Raw genomic sequence first — 14,905 nt, forward strand, 5'->3', positions numbered from 1 at the left:
ACAACGGGGCCACGAGCCTGGCTGGGCGCGAACACGCGGCAGGCCAGTAACTAGCCCCGGCCGCGGGCGAGCGCGGGGGGGGGCGGGGTGAGCCCAGCTCCGGTCCGAACGGAGAGCGCAGCACGGGCTCACATCCCGCCCCAGGCCCGCTCGGACCCCCCCGCACTCACCGGAGCAGCCCCAGCGGCAGCAGCGCCATCGCCGCCCGGCCAGAATCGGGCCCTTTCTGGCCGTCCCGGCCTCGCGCTGTCCCCTCCAATAGCCGCACGGAGACCCGCCTGCGTCACCGGTCGCTGGGCAGAACCGGCCTGGCAGCTCGGGGAGGCGAAAGCGAAACTTGATAAGCGCAGAGGGGAACTCGGGAGCGCCCCGCCCCCACCCCAAGGCCCCGCCCCCTGGACAGCGCCACGCGCCTGGGACCGCCCCGTATTTGCCTTTTCCAGCCTTCAGGCTGCTCTTGGGTCACTTCAAGCTTTTCTCCACCAGGGCAAGGGCTGGAAACATCCCTTTGACTAGAGTCTCCGCTGCTCCCCTGACTCCAGGAGTTGGGGCTTTAGGGAAACACCAAAGATAGTTTCAGCGTAGCAGCCCTGTTAGTCTGTATTCGCAAAAAGAACAGGAGGAGCCGGGGCACCTTAGAGACGAACACATTTATTAGAGCAGAAGCTTTCCTGAGCCACAGCGCACTGCATCGCTGCATCACGAAAGCTGCTGCTCAAGTAAATGTGTCCGTCTCTACGGTGCCCGGCTCCTCCTGTTCTTTTTACCAAAGATAGCGAGACTCACACTAGAGGCACGAGAGGTGGCGGCCCCGGGCCGGTCGGCTGGGGGGGGGCCGAGCCCCAGAGCAGCGTCCCGGGGAGGGGGAGGGGGAGGGGGAAACTGCCCGCCCGCCTCCGGGCCCCGCCCCGCTGCCGTTAGAGCCCAACGGCCGGGCTAGGCCGCGCGCGCCCCGCCCTAGCGGCCGCTGCCGGCGCCGTTCGAATCCCCACCCCGCTCCCCATTGGTAGAGAGCGGACACGCCCCTCGGTGCCCGATTGGTAGGCGCGAGGCAAGACCCGCCTCTTAGAGCAGCTAGGCCACCCCCCCTCCGCTCTTCATTGAAGGAGCCCGCCCTTCTCCCCCTTGCTTTCCCGCGGGAGGGGGTCCCGCCTTCGTTCCTCCCCATTGGCTGGCTGCCTGGGGGGCGGGGCCGTGCGCCGGCTCGCGGCACGTGGCTCGGACGCCCCCTGTTGGCCGCACGACGCCCCCTGCCGGGATCTCGGCTGGTTTCCGAGAAATCACCCGCGGGCGGACGGGCGGGCGGGGGGAGGTTGGAGCCGGTCACGAGGGCGGAAGGAGCGTGACCCCGTGACCCCCGCTGGGGGAGGAGTCTGTGGGGCCAGGGCAGAACGGCCTGTCGGGCGGGGCTGGGCCATAGTCTGGGCGTGGGGGGCACCACGCCACCTGGGTGTATGGCTCTGACTAGGGTTGCCAACCCTCCAGGATTTTCCTGGAGTCTCCAGGAATTACAGATTAATCTTTCAATAGAGATGAAACCTCCAGGAATATGTCCAGCCAAAATTGGCAACCCTAGATCTGACACAAGGAGGCCAGGGACACCATGCTTTCCTGTCTCCAGAACTCTGCAGCGGTGAAACATGGTGCCTGGAGTTCTGCAACAATTCTACTTTGCACTAAAGTCTACTCTAGGATTTTAAAAATTGACACAGTATAATGGGTGATCCTGTGGAACTCCCTGCCACATGATATAAAAGGCAAGAGCTAAGCACGATACCAAACAAGTCGGAACATTTCTATCGAATGCTGCAATGTCTGAGCACCTCACAATCCTTTTATGCTCATGCCCCCTTGGCAACAGGGAAAGGCTATTATCCTGATGGGGAAACTGAGGCCCAGAGAGATCAGGGTCACCCAGGAAGTGTGTGGCAGAGCCAGTACTCCCAGGCTAGCACCCTAACCACTGGAAAGCCACAGGCATACTCAGAACAACTAGCTGTACACTGGGATTCAAAGATATAAGAGGTATAATAAATCCCCTAGCCTCAAGGCACAAGCTAGTGACTAACTGAGGGGTGGATGTGTGAGAAGCACAGACTGATTCAGCGGGGGTCCCCCAACACACTGGATCACGTTGCTGAGGGAAATAAATGATCAACGCACAGGTCAACTTTCCCTCGACAGCCGGCAGCCGGCAGCTGCCAGGTCTGGTGCCCGTCACTAGAGAACACTGGGGAAGTTCTAGGGACCAGCCCTCGGTGGGGCAAGGAGTCTCCCCCTGATGTCTAGGGAACAAACAGCTGAGCCACCCACGCTTCCATGGTCTGTATTTTATTAGCTCAATAACCGAGCAAAAGCATCAAACAAAATATATAAAAATGAAAGAACATGAAATCATCCAGTTACTTACTGTGCTCAGGCAGGTTCATTAAACCATCCCAAATAAATTAACCCCTGCTAAGGGCTACGTAGCACTGGGAAGGCGGCGGACCTGGGTCGCTAGCAGTACCGCAGGCACAGCTCATCCCCAAGGCGAAGCCAAACCTTTGGGTTCCAGCCCGAGAGCTGATAGAGGGAGAGTCCGATCGCTCCCCGGGTGATGTGAACCTTGGCAGCAGAGCTGTCAGTTCCATTAAGGCAGCCTGCCAAATTATGGCTGATTCGGTAACAGCCGATCTCTTCTCCACATCACACAGTCACATTCCAATACGGCCGGTTACACTGGACGCTCAGACGACGAACCTAGTGAAAACAACAGGACTTCGTAGGGTTAAATGTACCGGTGCTGACCCCCTGCATATGTGATCTTTCCAATAGCGAGGCTCTTTGACCTATGGCTGGTGTAGGGATCTGAGCAGCTATTCTATAGGCGCTATGTTCACAGAGATTCTGTGGGTCTCTCTCTCACACACACAGAGGCCAGAACGCTAAGCCAGAGGCGTCTGCGCCTACTAACAAAAACTAGAAAACATCCAGAGAGGCGGATGCTTTTGCAGCTGTTTCAGCGCAACTCTCGGGGTCCCATTCAGCCGGCTGGGGTGCGATTAGCTGGTGGCCTTGTCAGCTCACGGGTGTTAAGGTTGATGGCTCTGCAGGCCAGCTAGCGGTGACTCGCTTGTACATGTCAGATCTTTGACGCCCCACGTTGCTGGATCTTGCCCCTCGGTGGCCAGCTGGGGGTGAATGAGGCACAGGGCACTTTGTCAGGCGTGGCCACATGATACGGCCAGAGGCCAGCAGCCAGTGTAAGCCAGCCGGCCGGCCTGACAAGTGAAGGCCAAACCTCAGGCTCCTGTGGCCAATCAGAACAGGGCACTCTCTTTCTGAGATCACTGGCATCACCCAAAGGGGTCTGATTACGACCCTTTTCTGCAAATAAAGGACCTCCTCATTCCTGTAATTTTGGGCTCAGAAAGCCCTCGGATCCAAAAGTGGATCCAGTCCGCAGGTATGTAGTGATCTAAGACAATGGAGGTCCTGGGTCAGCCCCAGACAATATTTGACCCAGTCTGCAGAAGTCCTGGCCTTATTTAAATTATTTTAAAAAATGCAAAGCCAGCAAGAAGTTGGAACTGAACAGGAAAAACCCCAGTTGTGCATTCCTGGAGCCAGGGCCAGAGAGGGACAGGTCCGCGGCCTTCGGCTGCTCCTGCTCCACACGTGCTAAGATTCTAAAACTCAGTGGCTCAGCTTTGTGCAGAATTTGGGGGGTTTACTGCGGGGGGGGGGGGGGTTGACAGACAACATTCAGGGCAAAGCTCGGACCTGAACTCGACCAGAGCACAGAGTCTTTTCCTCTGAAAATCACAATTTGGGGATTTGCTTTTTCCAAGTAGGTCCATTTGCCTCTCAGATGGGGGTGGGGTAACCCATAATTCCCCTCTGTGGAGCTCCCCTGCCCCCATCTTTGCCTGCTCGTCAGACTATGCCAATTTCTGCTGCTGGATAAGGGGAACTGCCCTGTCCCTGACACCGGCAGTGTGGCCCCCGCAGAGACGAGACACTGGAGTGAGTCGGTCCTTTTGGAGGGAATCTGACACAAAGTCCCCGGTGCGGAAGGAGAGAACACAAACCCGGCAATACGAGAGCTTAAGGCCCAACACCCAGAGGAGGAAACTGTTATAACGACCAAATGGGAATCTCCCCCTAGAGCAGAAGGGAGTCAGAGAACAGAGATCGCCAGCCAGCGGGATCAGCAGCTGGGCAGGTCACTCTGCATCTAGCTCTGGGGTCCCACGCTCTGGGGGTCTGTTCCCAATGACAAGCTGGAGGCAGAATCTTCCCCGCTCTTTGCTATGGAGAGAGAAGAAAATTGTTCAGAGGCAGCGTTAGCTGTGGGGATCCCAGCTAGGGAAGGGGGAGGGGAATTCAGCTCTGGGCTTCCCCCACACTGCACCCCCCATGCACCTCAGACTAAGTCCTCTCTGTGCAGCGACCTGCCCCAGGCTGGGAATGGACACGGGTTCGAACCCCAAACGCAGCGCGTGACCCTGGTCGTACCCGCCCCCGACAGACACCGCCGGGCTCTGGCTTTTCCCCACACACCGGCAGCTCCCAGACGGCTGGTCTGGCCTGTAATGGGAGTGACGTGTGTGGCTCAATGTAAGGGGACTCTTGGCCCCTCACTAACACTGAGTGGGGGGTTTGGTTGGCCCTCTCCCAGTACCAAAAGGAAAGGGAAGGGTCGATGGGAAACAAGGACCCTGAGACCGACAGTCCCCAGGGGCAATGGGGAGAGACCAGCGCTACAGGTCAGCCTGACTGACAGGGCAGGCAGGCTAATGAGGGAGTCAGGAGCCCAGATGTCCCATTCTCCGTGTGAGCTGGAGCTGCCCGGCTAGCGTGGGCAGAGCTAAGGGGACAGCAGGGGCCCGAGCTGAGCTGGGAAGCAGAGCCGTGCCGAACAGAGCCAGGGGAGCCGGAGGAGCAGCCCAGGGAGCTGGAGGCAGAGCAGCAGCCGTGCTGAGGCAGGAGCTGGGGCTGGGCTGGGGCTGGAGCAGTCCGGAGCCGGGTGCGGTGAGCAGCTGGGGAGGCCAAGGGGGATCCTGGGCAGTGGGCCCAGCGCAGGGAGACGCCCCCAGCCAAGAGGCTCTGCAGGCCAGACTTGGGGGGGATCATAATCCCGATGGGGGCCCTGATGCTGGGAAGAAGGGTCCTGCCACCCAGAGCCTGAGGGCGGGTGGCCACCGCCAGAGCAAGTGTCCAACCCACAGCATCCCTGCAGAACAGCCAGGGCCTGGGCAGGGCTGGGACGTGTGAGGAACAGACTGAACTGCCCTGACATCCCAGAGACGCTGGTTGTGGCATCCCCGTGCCACAGAGCGGGGTGACAGGTTTTCCTTTCACCTTTCCCATTTTTTCCTTATTTTTTCTAATTAGTTGCTGTTTAATAAATTGTATTTGCTTTGAGCTGTATGTAATGATCAGTGGGTCAGGGAAGCGGCCAGTGCGGAGAGCACCCTGGAGTGGGGACACCCTAGCCCCTGTCCTCAGTGACCACAACAAGGTTGGGGGCTGAGCCCCCCAGGAATCCTGGGCCCAGCCTTGTCGGGGTTACGAGGACTCTGCCACACAGGAGAGTGGAAGGGGAGCCCCTGAGGTCAGCCAGGCTTCTGCGTAAAGGGAGCTGGAGCGAGGACTCGGATCCTTTCGCTAGCCCATTGCACCAGGATAGTGTGTAAGCCAGGAAAGTTCCCCACAGTAGTGGCACCATTCCCTCACTTACATCAGGCAGCCCAGCACTGCTCCCCTGGGGCAGGGGAAATCGGTGCCCACGTCCAGTCACTGCTGGGCTCCCTTCTCCCCTCATGGGGACCACCTACACACCCATAATGCACTGGGGCATGTGGGCCCCGCACTCAGGATTTACTCACTGGCTGCTGGAGCGTAGCCAGGTTTGCGAGGGCCTGAAACACAAGCAGAGAATGAGGGTCAGTGCAGGGGAGCAGGGTAACCCCTCCCGCCATCCCCCAGACACAGGGCTCCCCGCCACCCCAACTGCACCTCACCCAGGTCAGTCCGACCCCAGTGCCCCCCACAGCAGGGCACATGGCGCCCAGCCAACAACAGAGTCTGCTCTGCCCCCAGCAGGGCCAGGTTATGGTGATCCAGGACTCACGGCACCTCCACATGGGGCCCATTGGCCCTGCCCCACCTCTGCTTGGGGGACAGTGGGAGGAGCCATTCCCCCTTGGGCTGGCTGGGCCGCCCCACTCCCCAGACCTTCCGACATCGCAGTTCCACGGGGACCGGCTCTTACCTGCTGATTTTCCCCTCCACAGGATGATGCCAGCCCCTACAGCTCCAGCCAGAACCAGCATGGCCAGGACGATGGCGGCCAGGACCCCGGGGGACAGAGGGCCCTTCTTCCCAGGGGCTGTGGGATGGAGAAGGGCCCAGGTCACCAAGGGAAGCACCCGCTGGGGCATCCTGCTGGGGCAGCCACAGGCCTTTACCTTGAACATCTCTTCGAGGGCATCTGCAGAGACCTGGCCCCAGGGGAGGGGAAAGGCTGAGCTACGTGGGGGAGGGCAATGGGTCATGGAGGACAGGCGCTCTGCCGGGCACTGCCAGACACGCAGCAAATGTAGTAACTGAGCCATTCCCTCGTAATATCATCAGCCTGTGGAACTCACTGCCACAGGATATCACCACAGCCAGGAACTTAATGAGATAATCTGAAGCATCAGCCATTTTTGTGGGTCACACGAATACCCAGAGCTAGACAAGTTCACTCTGACATGGGCAGGGATATTGACCTTCCTGTGGCAGGGCTGTCCCCCATCTCTGTAATTCCCATGGGGCTGTACCCTGCCATTCACCCCACCCCTACCCAAGACAAGCATGGGCTCCGGCAGGCTGCTGTGCTCCACCCGGCAGGCGTAGCGGTGCCCGTCCTCCTGCTCCGGGGATATCTCCAGGGACAACTGCGTGTAGTAGGTGCCGTCAGCATTAGGCAGGATCCCGCTGGAGTCCTTCTCCCCCAGGATGTCTTCTCCATCCCGCACCCAGGAGACGTGGATGGGACGCGGGTGAAAGCCCCTGGCGCAGCAGGAGAGGGGGACGGAGCTGTCGGGGGCGTCTCTGCGGGAAACCGAGACCTCGGGGGGCACTGGGGGGGGGGAGACACAGCACATGAGCCACATGCCTGGGGCTGGGACCAATAACAGACAAAAGACAAAGGTGCACAATGCACAAAAAAATGGTGGGTTCTCAGCACCCACTGGCAGCCCCCCATCAGATCCTCCCCCTCCCTCGGGCTGTGCTTTGTACCTGCCCAAGGCTTGCAGTTTGCGGTGCGGGGGCGCAACGCGGCCTCCTGCCCCACAAACTATGCCCATGTTAAAAAGTGGGCAGGAATGGCCCCAGCCCAAGGTCGCCCAGCAGGCCAGTGGGAGAGCTAGGATTAGAACCCAGTTGTCCTGTGTCCCAGCCCAGTGCATTATCCATTAGGCCACACTGCCCCAAGTCGCAGTGGTGTCACTATGCCCTGTACCCCACTCCCCATAATAAGTCCCTGCTGCTCACTCACCCTGCTGCTCCAGCACTGCCCTCCCCTGCAGCACCAGGCTCCGCAGGGTCCCCAGGCACTCGTACTGAAGATATTGCTGGACAAACTTGGTCCAAGCCTTGCCCGTCGTCTCCTAGTGCTGCTTCGGGGCGAAGGCCAGCTGCACGGCCGCGACCCACGTCCCCGTCTGGTTGTCAAAGCTGATGAAGTCCCCTCCGTTGTAGGCGAACTGGAACCTCGGGTCCACAGGAGCCTGGTCGCTCAGGGCACAGCCCACGTGAACCTGCTCAGTGTGAATTCCTGCGGGGGAGGGAGAGAGCTCAGACCCTGCACTGAGATCTGGGAAATGTGTCGATAGGATGGGTGGGGTCAGAGGACACTCGACCGCGGTGACACCAGCGCTTTACTGTCTCTGACCATGCGGCTGGCCTCATGCTGAGCTAGCGAACAATCCCAGAGGACGCTGAGAAGCAGGAGGGATCAGAGCAGACCCACGGGAAGGACTGAGGTGTTGGGATCCTGCCGGGCAGTTGCTGAGCTCCTGGAGTCTCTCCTCCAGTGAACAAGCCGTACTGGGTGAGATCAAAGTCTGACAGTGGCCAATACTAGGTATTCAGGGGGAATGTACAGAACAGGGCAATTCTGGAGTGATCCACCTGTCTTCCCCTCCCGGCTTCTCGCAGATGGAGATTTAGGGTCGCCCCAGGCATGGGGTTGCATCCCAGATCATTTTGGTTAATAGCCATTGATGGACCTGTCATCCAGGAACTTATCCAGTTCTTTGTTGAACCCAGTTATACTTTTGGCCTTCACAACATCCCCGGGCAATGAGTTCCACAGGGTGACTGTGTGTTGTGTGAAAAAGTACTTCCACATGTTTGTATTAGATCTGCTGCCTATTGATTTCATCAGGCAGCCCCTGGTTTATTATTGCAGGAAAGAGTAAAGACCACTTCTCTATTTACTTTCTCCAACCCACTCATCATTTTATAGACGCTATCATATCCCCCTTAGCCGTCTCTTTTCTAAGCTCCACACCCCTCATCTTTTTGGTCTCTCCTCATACGGAAGCCATTCCATACCTGTGATCATTTTTGTTACCCTTTTCTCTGAGCCTTTTCCAGTTCCACTCTGCCCTTTTGGAGATGGGGTGTGTGATGTTGCACAACATAATGCTTTATAAAAATATGCTTATGAGTGTAAATATGACATAACTGGAATCTGTTTTATGCTACATATGCCATGTAACACACTTTGCACAGGTTATGTTCTACTGAAATCTTCATCCTATTGGTATGCATGGACCATGTTTATATCTGAAGTTATGAGCGTTGGCTCTGTGCTTCTATTTAAAGTGTTTGCTGTAGGACGCACCAAAGGCAAATCTGGTCAACATAGTGTGAGGGGATTATTCAGGTAAATGGAAGTACTTGGCGAACAACGGACCTTGAGAGACGCCAATCTACATCTGAGCTTTCCTGGGAACATTCAAACTAGCATGTAGATGATGGCGTCAGGCTGTAGAGAACTGAGGGATGCATGGACATGTGACTTGCCCATGTGACTCTAAAACTCCATCTTGTAGCTGTGATTCTACACAGGGGGATAGAGGGGTTTCGACCCAAAAGAGAGAGGCTATATAAGCCCCTGGGAAACCCCTTCATTTGGTCTTAAGCTGGCTCAAGAGATCGTCTCTCCACCCCAAAGGATGCCTGAAAGAAACTGGAACAAAGGACAGTAACTACAGGAGTGTAAGTGATCGCTGGACCCAGACTAGAAGGAGGCTAGTCTGTCAAAGAAGCTTATTGGAACATCTCTGAGGGTGAGGTTTACTTGCATTTAGTTCCTACTGTATTAGACTTAGACTTGCATGTTTTATTTTATTTTGTTTGGTAATTTACTTTTTTCTGTCTGTTATTACTTGTAACCACTTAAATCCTACTTTTTGTATTTAATAAAATCACTTTTTACTTATTAATTAACCCAGAGTAAGTATTAATTCCTGGAGGGGCAAACAGTTGTGCATATCTCTCTATCAGTGTTATAGAGGGTGAACAATTTATGAGTTTATCCTCTATAACCTTTATATGGGGTAAAACAGAGTTATTTGGGATTTGGACCCCATTGGGAGTTGGGTATCTGAGTGCTGGAGACAGGAGCACTTCTTAAGCTGTTTTCAGTTAAGCCTGCAGCTTGTGGGGGACGTGGTTCAGACTTGAATCTGTGTTTGCAGCAGGCAAGTGTGTCTGGCTCAAACAAGGCAAGGTACTGAAGTCCCAAGCTTGCAGGGAAAATGGGCTTAGAGGTAGTGTAGGCACATCAGGTGGCAGTTCCAAAGGGGTTTCTGTGGTCAACCTGTCACAGGGTGACCAGATCTTTACGCAGTATTCAAGGTGTGGGCATACCATGGATTTATATAGAGTCATTATGATGTTTTCTCTTTTATTTTCTATCCCTTTCCTAATGGTTCCTGACATTCTGTTAGCCTTGGGACAGGCTGTATCCACAAAATTATAATTTTTCATGAGAAAATTTCAATTTGGCCAGAAAACATTGATTTTCTCTTGGGGAAATTGATCCTGGGGCTGCCCGGCTCCCTGCCTGGGATTCTCCAGAGATAGAATTTCTGAAAAATTTCCTTCCCATGGAAACCTCCCATTTCTGACTTTTCTTCCAATTGGGAATGAAACCACTTCCAGGAATCACAAATTTTCTGTGGAAAGAAAACTCCCATTTTCCAGCCAGCTCTGGTTTGGGCAGCACGTAGCACATTGAGGCCCCGATCCCCAGTGGGAGTGATTCTGAGCGGGCAGCTCTCACGTGTCCATTAATAACAACTCTCAGACACTCACCGCCCGTCTGGTTGTACAGCTGCATCCACCTCCTGGTCTCAACTTTAGAGCCCTCCTCATGCCTCCAGAACTGCTGGGTCTTTTCCTGGAGATACTCAGCACCCAGGGTCTGTGCCACCCACTCCTGAGTGGGTCTGGCCTCTCGCGTGTCGCTTCCGTAGTATGCAATCTGAACATCATCCACGTTGGTGATCTTGGAGAAGTGATGAGTCCCATCTTCATTGATGACGGCTGTGACTAGCACGGCCAGGCTGTGGTACCCTAAAGCAACAGGAGCGAAGTTTAGTTAACAAGCAGTTTCGTCTCTTGCTCACAGGACACCAGGGCCACCCAGTGGGGACCAGCAGAGACCCCCCACCCCCAGCTACGTCCCCCTGCCCTCAATCCCATCCTCGGCAAGGGACAAGCTGGGATCTGTCTGTAACTCACAGGAATCAGATAGGACAATCTCTCAGCCTGCACCTCTGAAAGCCGGTGGCTTGTTGGGGGGGGCAGATATTGGTGGGGGGGTTCACTGCCCCCTAAAGGGCTCTCCTCCATGGGCAAATACCCTGAGGATGGGAGAGGTGGATGGGCAAACTGCTTACAGCAGAACCTGGAGCATTAGTGGCGCGTGTACCTGTGTGTGGGGATGTGCACGCGTGTGGTCTGTACGTGTGGAGGGGAGGGTCGTGTGTGTGCATGACCTTTATTGTCAGTTTTTACTGAAGAATTCCCAGGTTTGATAGAAGCCATAATTTGGTGTTACTGATTCCTCCTCCCCCCCCCCCCAGTTTTGGCTCACTCAGGCACACAGAAATACTGATTGTGGTAAGAAAATCCAACCCATGACAGCCAGTCGATGTGTTTGCGTGAATAATAAATTAGTCTAAGTGTGAGTGCGAGGCTGCCTGTTAACGTAAGGGGATGGAGAAGAAGTTACACACACACACACACACACGTGCACACACACACACACAGAGTTACTGCGCAGTCCAGGAAATAAACCACAGCATTAAACTCCTTTGACATTCCCTCTGCGTTGCCGTTGGGCCTGCTTTTCACCCATGTTTTAAATGTTTAGAATAAACCCACCTGCGCCCAGCTGGAGCGGGGCTGTTAGAGGGAACCGTCCCGTCTGTTACACGGTGACACCCCCAGCCAGAGGCTCACCCTGCCCCCCCAGCCCAGCCCAGCCCAGCCCGACCTGGTACTCACCGCCAGCCGCAGCTGGTGCCAGGAGCCCACAGAGCACCAGCAGCAGCCCCCAGGCCATGGCTCTCGTGTTGCACGGGGCGGTGACCGGACAGCACGTGGGAACAGTCTGGGGTGGGGTGGGTAATAGGCGCCTGTATAACATAAAGCCCTGAATATCCGGACGGGGGACTCAGCCCAGCTGGGCTGGCAGAGCCGGGCAGCCTGGCACAGACCTGGGCAGCCCAGAGCAGGGGGACCCACTGCCACCCCACACTGGCACTGACACTTTCACAAGCCTCAGAGTAGCAGCCGTGTTAGTCTGTATTCGCAAAAAGAAAAGGAGTACTTGTGGCACCTTAGAAATGAACAAATTTATTAATATTATCTAATATTATTTATTAGAGCATAAGCTTTCATGAGCTAAATGCATCCGATGAAGTGAGCTGTAGCTCACGAAAGCTTATGCTCTAATAAATTTGTTAGTCTCTAAGGTGCCACAAGTACTGCTTTTCTTTTCACAAGCCTCGCAGCTGCCCTGACCGTCCAATCAGGACGCAGGCCGAGGCGGTTCGTCATCGGTATCCGGGCAGACCGGGCTGTGCGAGGCTAAGGCACCGAGCCCGTGGCGGCGGAGTCCCGCCCCGTGCCCGGGGATGGGTGCAAGGGGCCGGGCCGCGCTGCGGGCGGGGGCTGCCGGGCCTGGCGGAGCCCGGGGAGCTGGGCGGGGAGGGGCTGGACCCGCTCTGGGGCAGGGCACCGGGCGCGGGTACCATGGGGCACAAAGGGGCGACTCCCGGCTGGGAAGGAGACGAAGGTTTCGGACCCTCCGAGGGGCCAGGCTGGAGCAGCCCCCATAGGAGCTGCGGGGGCACAAAAATCCCTCCATTGCCAGAGCCAGCTGGCGCCTGTACCGCGGGACTGTCTGGCAGGCGATGGGGACGATGGGTCCAGCTCAGCGGCTCTGGGGCTCGTGTCCCGGTTACAGCTTATGTTCCTGACGCTCATGCTTCAGGGCTGCAGCCAGCCACTGGCAGGGGTCAGGAAGGGATCCCCTGCGCAACAAAAATATGTGTTGTGGGGTTTGTTTGTGCTTTATCTCCTCCCTCTGCGGTGTCAGGGCTGACCCCGGCTGGAGATGGGACCTGGGCAGGAAGGGCCAGGCGCTGAGGGGGCACCCAGCATTATCTCACCCACGGGCATGGCTGGCTGGTCCTTGAGCCCATGTGCAAGATATAGCTGATCGCCATGGGTGGGGTCGGGGGGAATCCCCCTCCAGGTCAGACTGTTAGTGACTTAGGGGTTCTCACCTTCCCCTGCAGCCTGGGGTCGGGTCACTGGCCAGGATTATCTGGGCGTCTCTCACTTAACCCTTTCCCTGCCATTGCAGAGCCTCGGGCTCTGGTGCCCCATGGCCCTCCCGCTCTCAGCCTGTGGCAGGTAACAGTCCAGTCTCCCGGGAGCTGTGGCACTTTGGTCTCATTTTGGGGGCTGGGTTAGTGTGCGGAGGCGGGCGGGGTGGGGCTGGTGCCCTGTGACATACAGAGGTTGGACCAGCTGAGCTGCTGGTTCCTTCTGGCCTGAAGTTCATGATACAGCCAGTCCAGGGGCCGGCGTGCTGCCCCAGGACATGGGGTGATGAGTCCTCTATGCAGGATGAGCCATTCCCGGGCTGGGAAGGTGACTCTCAGGGCCGGTCAATGAGCCTCACAGGAGAACCAGCAGCTGCGTCTGCCCCACGTCACTCCATGGCTTGGGCCAGTCCCCTGCCTGAGCACAGGACGGACTCCACAACTTCAGGCTTCAGCTCTCTCCAGCCCTGCCCTCGCTCCAGCCTGGCTCCCAGCCCTGCATGTGCCTTGTTCCAACCTCGCCCTCCACTCCTGATTCCAGCTCTGAGCGCTGGCTCTGGTTCCTGGTCCGACTGTCACCGCACCAACCACTGGGCCAGACGCTCCGCAGCTCGGGGTCTGACACGCAGTCATAGCAGGCAGACAGACAGACGGACAGGCGATGGACGCGGTCGAGGGTAAATGTGGCATTTGGGGAATATGGAATTTACTTCTTTTTGTACCACTACACCACTGGCTAGATAGAGGGACAGAGAGCCCCAGACACATGACCTGTCTTCCTACCTCTTTGTCCAGCCCCCCTCATACCCAGCCCTTACAGTGGCACCCTTCACTGTATTATGGGAGTGAGCGGCTCCCCTAATTAAAACCAACAGCTCGGAGAGCCCTTTTTCCGGTCCCTGCTAATGACAAGGGCTAGGATGGATTTGTCTGGGGTTTATTTAATCAATAAAAATGGATGAGCATGAGGGGGCCACCAGAGGAGCACAGCGATTGGGTTTGCATTCAGCCCTCCATGGAGGGAGGTCAGTGATGATCCTCATTTCATGTGGCAGTGAGTTCCATAGTCTCAGCCCTGTGCCAGGAAGGTTCCATCTCCCCTGGTCACCAGACTGCCCCTATGGTTTGACAGGTTCATTGTCCTGGGGGAATGTAGCCATCGTGGGCAGTCGTAGAGAAATATCACCAGCCAGAGCATGATAACACAGTGACCCAATAGCAAAGGGTGAACCCAGGAGTCCTGGCTCCTAGACCCCCCAAACTCTAACCCATTCAACCCCACTGACCTCCCAGAGCTGGGGACGGAACCCAGGAGTCCTGCCTCCCAGAAAGGGGACCAAACTGAGAACTGGCCCTTCAGGTTGGACACAGCTTTATCCCAGCCCTGGTGTTTGCTGGCAGAGGGTGCGTATGCGGGGGTGGAGGGGGGGAGACATGGCTACTCCCATGTTCCTGGGGGGAGGCCATCCTGAGCCAGGGGCTCTTTAAGAAGTGGGGAGCAGCTAGTGTGATGATATAAAGGGCAGAATCTCTCCCACCCCGTAGGACTCTGCCACCAGATCTCATTGGAGCCGAGAGCGCGGCAGGGTTCACACTGGCACCCGGCATTTTATGGTGAAGGAGGGCATCCTGTTCTAACCGGGCAGAGCGCCGCGGGGCCTGAGCTGCCCTGCGTAAGAGGATAAGCCTGTAGCGGCGAGGGTCAGAGAGCAACAAGGGGGATATTACCACTCACACTGCGTCTCTACACGCAGGGTGGGATCTGAGAGGGGGCAGGGGCTACCTGGGCCCGTTGGTCTGACCTGGGCCAGCAGGGCAGGAGGGAGACCAGGTTAGATGGGCTTACTGGCGTCCTCAGCCGCAACAACCACTCTGCCCCCCAGGCAGGGGGCAGCACTGGGGCAGGGATAGTTACGAAGGGTTGTCTCGTCAATAGATTGCAGCTTTACTGGGGGGAATCCCAGCAGGACATGAGCCATCACAGAGCAATGGGGTGACCCAGCCCTTCTGAGCCCCCC

At 56.9% G+C, this 14,905-nt stretch overlaps 1 pseudogene; it reads right to left on the minus strand.

Moving 5' to 3' along the window:
- Positions 1–2,315: 2,315 nt before the first annotated feature.
- On the minus strand, positions 2,316–11,632 carry LOC119842610 (annotated as a pseudogene).
- Positions 11,633–14,905: the final 3,273 nt, after the last annotated feature.

This window comes from Dermochelys coriacea, chromosome 14 (assembly GCF_009764565.3).
Source record: "Dermochelys coriacea isolate rDerCor1 chromosome 14, rDerCor1.pri.v4, whole genome shotgun sequence".
NCBI classification, from domain to species: domain Eukaryota; kingdom Metazoa; phylum Chordata; order Testudines; family Dermochelyidae; genus Dermochelys; species Dermochelys coriacea.